The following is a 5,948-nucleotide window of genomic DNA, read 5'->3' as shown; positions in this document are numbered from 1 at the left end:
TACTTAGAAAAGAGGATGCAGGATGTCTCCCTTTGTTCAATCTGAAGCATCATGAGGCACCAAGAGGTCCATCTTTGCTCTCACCAAATAATTATGAAGTTATGGTTGTGCTATATTGTATTTTCTAGTCTCTAGAACTGAGAAAATTTATATTCTCCATAAATTATCCAGCCTCAGGGAGTTTGGCATAGGAACGTGAATAGGCTAACATCCCCACAACCTCAAAGCTGAATTCAAAATATCTAGAGCTCTCTTTGACTTTATGGTATATGCCTTCAAGATAAAACTACATAAGAACATAACTACCTTCATTTTCAGAGTTCACATGGTTCCAAAAAATTGGAAATACACATGAACAGAGAATAAAGAATCCAGAAAGGGGGAAATGGACTGGTATCAGCATCGCTAGGTGCTGAAATAATAGAAGGGTTTGGCTGCAATGGGCCATTTGCTCCAGTTACATCCCTTTCTGCACACCATCCATTGTGTCATCAAGAATGGCTTCTCAATGATGTCAGGAGCCTTTACAAGAGAAAGAACTTGGCCTCCTGGAAACCTAACAGTCTACTGTAGTGTGCTTGGGTCCAAGCACATGACATGTGTTATGGTGGTAGAAGCATATGAGCTAGAGCAGTCCTTGCCATAGCTGCTGTAAGACAATATCCCAGGCCAGTGCCTTAGACTATGGAATTTTAAGCTCTTGCTGCTAAGAAGACTGGCAATGTAAGATCGGGTGTTAACAGGGTTGGTTTCTTCTGATACTGGCCTTGAGACTCAGAAGTAGGCTACCTTGCCTTCTTGCTGTCTCCTCATATGGCCTTTTCTTTGTATGTGTGTGTAATGGCTTTAGTCTTCTTTGTTTATAGGTCCTATTGGCTCCATTCTTACACCCTTGTCTCATCAAGGGTTCTTGTCAATACATCCTCCTGGAGGACTTAGTGCTTACTGTAGAGGTGGTCAGATTATCCTTGTTTTTAAAATGTTTGTTTTACGTATGCATGTGTGGGCCCATGTGTGTGCACACACATGCCTGTGTTGGTGTGCACTTGCTGCAGTGTGCCTGTAGTCAGAGGACAGTTTGAAGTTGATCCTCATCTTCTATCCTGTGGTTTCTAGAGATTGAACTCAGGTCATTAGCCTTGGTGGCAAGTACCTTCACCCACTGAGCCCTCTTGCCAGCCCAAGACATAGCCCAGGTTGGTCATGAGCTTGTGATCCTCCTGCTTCAACCTCTTAGCACATCTTATTGATATGTACTACCACAACTGGCTCCATCCCCTTAAATAGCATGTTTCCTAATGGTTCAGAGTTTTTTTAAACAAAATTACCATATACCTTAACCAGTCTCCTAGGATGTAAGTCATCCCTGACCCCCAAAACCTGAAAGACAGGTGTGAATCAAGAACTTGTCTATGGATATTTATTTAGGAGTGAGATTATTTGGCAGTGTGTAGGTAGATATAACCAATGATTATTATCCAATGACAAAAGGGAATGGACCACTAATGTGTGCTAAACCATGAACAAAAGCCAAAGATGGCCATCAAAAGGAAATTAGTCATAAAAGGTTTTGTGTTTTTAGAATTCCATTTGTACAAAGTATCCTGAATAAATGAATTTACAGAGACGGGATGGTGCTTCTTAGCTTCATGAAGGTGTATAAAAAATGTATTACAATCACTGTATCTAGTGGGTTGTAAGCATTGGAACTAAACAATGAAAAAGCATATTGTTGATGCACAAATACTATGGAATTACATGTTATTTTCCTTTTCAGTGTTGGGGATTAAACTCGGCTCCTTGCTCATGCTAGGCAGGCACTTTATTACTGAGCTACACCCAATTCAATGGTTGAATTCCAACCTTTAAAATACTACATCTTGTATGCGTTTACTGTAACCAAAGAGACTGTGCTAGAAGCTGCCTTTATTTAGAATAATGGCTGGTATAGGAGGTAAAGGAAACCTCATATGTCAAGCTTACATCTCTTTATTTTTCAGAGCATTTATAGACATTGGAAACAGAAAACTCAGTGTTGGGAGATATAAGACGTCAGAGACAGAAGAGCTAGGTAGGTGTACAGAGTCTGTTATTATGGAACATACAAGGTTAAGCCCCTTCCTGCTTTTTTTTATGTCTGGATCTGTATACTATGTTCTTGTAATTTATTTTTTATTTTTTTCCTTTTATTTTACAATACCATTCAGTTCTACATAACAGCCACAGATTCCCTTGTAATTTTTATTTTTGAGAATTTCATAGCTGTATACAATGCATGTTGATCATATACGTTCCCCACACCCCCTCCAATTCTTATATCCTCCAGGGTGTCTCCCTCCCAGCTTCATTTCTTATTTTTAGTTACCTATTTAGTCCAATTAGTGATGTCCATATATGTACAGGTGTAGGGGAACCCACTGGCTATTGGACAAGCTACTCGTGGCCATGGCCCCATCCCCAAAATGTGGCTCTCCTTCCTCAGCAGCCATTACAACTTGCCAATACTGCCTCAGCAAGGGGCGGGGCCTCAGCAAGGAGTGGGGCCTCATTGGCTTGTTCCCTATCCATTCTGAAATGTGGACTGGCTTGATCTTGTACAAGTAACTACAGTTGCTGTGAGTTCATGAGTGCAATGGCCCTGTCATGTCCAGAAGACACTGTTTCACACTGATTTCCCCAAATTCTGGCTCTTACAGTCTTTGTGCCGTAACTTCTGAGATGTTATCTGAGATTTTTTCAGGGGAGAGGGGTATGATATAGATGTCAAGTTTATGGCTTAGCACCCCACCATAATGTATTCTCTGCATTTTGACCACTTGAGAGTCTATGTATTAACCTCTGTCCATTGTAAAAAAGCTTTTTGTGCTGAGAGCTGTACCAATCTACAGGTATTAAGATAAATGTTAAGAAGGCAGTTTGATGCTTTGCCCGTATGACAAAATATCTTCTCCCTATGATTGTCCTCAAAATAGCTGCTTTCCCAGGTTTACATTACCAAGCATTAGTTCTGTCCTGTATGACAGGCCTTAAATCCCACCAGAAAGTCATTGGTTGCTCCAATAACATTCATGCCATTATTGCCACTATTGTGCCAATGGACATATTTTGTAGCGTGTTTTTAAGAGGATGCCAAGTCAATCAGCAACCCATTTTTTCCTATTGAATATCAAGGAGAAAAAGATGCTACAGCTGATGCTTCTGGGTGAGATGGTGAAGCACAACAGATACAAGCTGCAGTTCCTGAGGTAAGCTGCACAGTCACTGCTGTCCCCCAGGGTAACTCATTGTGGTGCTCTATGGTTGAACACATGGTGTTTTCTGTTCTCTGAGGAAGAACTCATGGTCTGTACTGTCCCATGGGGGTACAACCCATGGTCCATGCTGCCCTCAGGAGTAGAACTCATGGTTGGTGCTGCCCCCGGGGGGTAGAACCCATGGTCAGTGCTGCCCCCCCTGGGGGGTAGAACCCATGGTCAGTGCTGCCCCCCCTGGGGGGTAGAACCCATGGTCAGTGCTGCCCCCCCTGGGGGGTAGAACCCATGGTCAGTGCTGCCTGCCCCCGGGCCGTAGAACCCATGGTCAGTGCTGGCCCCCCTGGGGGATAGAACCCATGGTCAATGTTGCCTGTCCCTGGGGCATAGAACCCATGGTCAGTGCTGCCTGCCCCCGGGGGGTAGAACCTATGGCCAGTGCTGCCCCCCTCCCAGGGTAGAACTCATGGCTATTTCTAGAACTTTTAAACTGGACTGGTATTGTGTACGTAACTAAAGCTGCTATTTCATGTGTGTAGTAGTGGCCACATATATCCAGAGGACAGTATTTCACAGGATTCCTTCCTATCCTCTGGCACTTAGATTATTTATGCCCATCCCTCTTCCAAGATGTTCTGACCCTTGTATTGGAAAGATATTTGACCCATCTACAGTCTTGATACAATCATGTTTCTTAATACATTGAGACTCCATAAGGATAGATGGCTGAAATAGAATTTCCTATCTCTGCTCATTTTTTGAGACAATTAAAATTACGTCTTCTAATTACTGGAGCAGATTTATAATTCCATTATAATAGATTAAGGCACAATTGGAGAAAGGTACTAATTTTGAAGAACTCCACTCTCAAATAGCCAATGGTCCACTAGGCACAGACATGAAGGGATTATAATCACCTCAATCACCAATAGGAATAACTTAATATCAAAAAGGTTAGGTGACTTGTGAAGAGTTTTGAACCCAAGAGGTAGAGCCATGGTTTCTAATTATGACCTTCAGTACACACTTGAAGATTTTAAATGTATGTTTGCCAAAATACCTAGGTTCTAGAGCCAAATGTAATAAGTTAGAAATATTAAATTGATAACAAATAGCAACATATCAAATATTAACATGACATTTTCATTTCCAACAACAGGGCAAGTCCCCAATTCCTTGTATCCTTACAACACCCAAACTGGATGTACTTTCAGACCTGGCTGCTTAAGCATCAATTTTCTTGTTTCTTGAATTTTGAAATTTCAAAATTCAACTTTTAAGGCTAGCTCTTTGAGAGTTGGAGCTTTTTGGCAGTCCATGGAATGGAATCGAGTGTTTCACAAATGTTAGAAAAGTGTCTCAATACTGAGCTACACTCCCATCACTGAGAATTACTCATTTTGGTCATAGAAGAGAATTGTATTCAAGATTAGTTTTTATTATGCTTGGAGATGAGGTTGTATGTTGATCAAATACCCTGGGAGTATTTTTTATTTAAAAATTTTAAATTTATTTTATATACCAACCACAGATCCCCCTCTCATACCTCTTCCCACTCCCCCTGCTTTCTTCCCCCTGACCAACCCTGCATCCCCTTCTCTGAAAGTGTAAGGCATGGGGAGTCGAGCAAAGCCTGGTGCATTTAGTTGAGGCAGGACCAAGCCCCTCCCCCCTGCATCAAGGCTGAGCAAGGGCGTCCCACCATAGGTAATGGGCTCCCTTGGGAGTATTTAAATAGATGCATTTGAATAGGGAACATTGGAAAGTATTTAAAGTTATCTTTAATAATGAAGGGTAGGGGTGGACATGTGAATTATAAGGAATGAAGATATGGTCTTCAGGGGATGGAGTCATAGTGAGCAGTTTACCCTTTATGTCCTCTGAGAATGCCTTGCTTCTGTTTATGTCACAGGCTAGGATCTTGTTCTGCCTCCATTCATCAATGGAATGACTTCTTGTTTCTCCATATGAACCAGTTCCTGACATGTGTGGACTTCTCGGGCAACAAGCTCCTGGATGGGGGTGCCATGTTGCTGTGTATGACTCTGAAGTATCCCAGGTGCTTCCTGAAAAGTATTTTAAAAGTGCTGTATTTTCTGTTTGTCTTTAGACATGAGGCATAGTGACATCAGACTTGCTGAGTAACCAATATGGATCCAGCCACTGACACAGATACCTGCTCATGTTCAGTCTGTGGAAAGTGGTTCATGGATCTTCTTATTCTATCCCAACTATGTGATAAAGGATATAGGAATCAACAATGGCTTGAGCTTCTTTCATTAGGAGGCAGCTGAGAAGGCTATGCATTGGAAGGTGTTTTTCATCTGACCAGCTGTTTTATTCTTTTGAAGGATGGAAAACTGTCAACTCACAGAAACCTATAGCAAGGAGCTCTTTTCCTTTTTAATGGTCAGCCAGAAGCTGACACATCTGAGCCTGGCCAGGAAAAACCTCGGAGATGGTGGAGTGAAAATACTGTGTGAAGGCTTGTGCTCCCCTGATTGTAAACTACATGTGCTGGTGTAAGTCTTCATGTCTAGTTTCTTCCCCTACACCCGCCCCCTACACCTGCCCCTCTCCCCGCCCTCCCTCCACGCTTGCATCCTAGGAAACCCCATATTCAGGAGCCGTGTGTTTCTTCATAGCAGAAAAATTTGATTTGATCCTCTATCACTTAGAGATAATTGTGCAGTCAAT

The 5,948-nt window shown here is 42.2% G+C and overlaps 1 long non-coding RNA gene across 1 annotated transcript; it reads left to right on the top strand.

Moving 5' to 3' along the window:
* Window positions 1-2,009: 2,009 nt before the first annotated feature.
* On the top strand, window positions 2,010-5,719 carry LOC143271900 (uncharacterized). Its single transcript, XR_013049226.1, has 4 exons — window positions 2,010-2,071; window positions 3,172-3,245; window positions 5,164-5,310; window positions 5,603-5,719. It is a non-coding gene; the product is annotated as an uncharacterized LOC143271900 (long non-coding RNA).
* The last annotated feature ends 229 nt before the right edge of the window (window positions 5,720-5,948 follow it).

This window comes from Peromyscus maniculatus, chromosome 1 (assembly GCF_049852395.1).
Source record: "Peromyscus maniculatus bairdii isolate BWxNUB_F1_BW_parent chromosome 1, HU_Pman_BW_mat_3.1, whole genome shotgun sequence".
Classification (NCBI taxonomy): domain Eukaryota; kingdom Metazoa; phylum Chordata; class Mammalia; order Rodentia; family Cricetidae; genus Peromyscus; species Peromyscus maniculatus.
The sequence above is the reverse complement of the archived record's forward strand: the minus strand, read 5'-3'. Positions and strand labels throughout refer to the sequence as shown.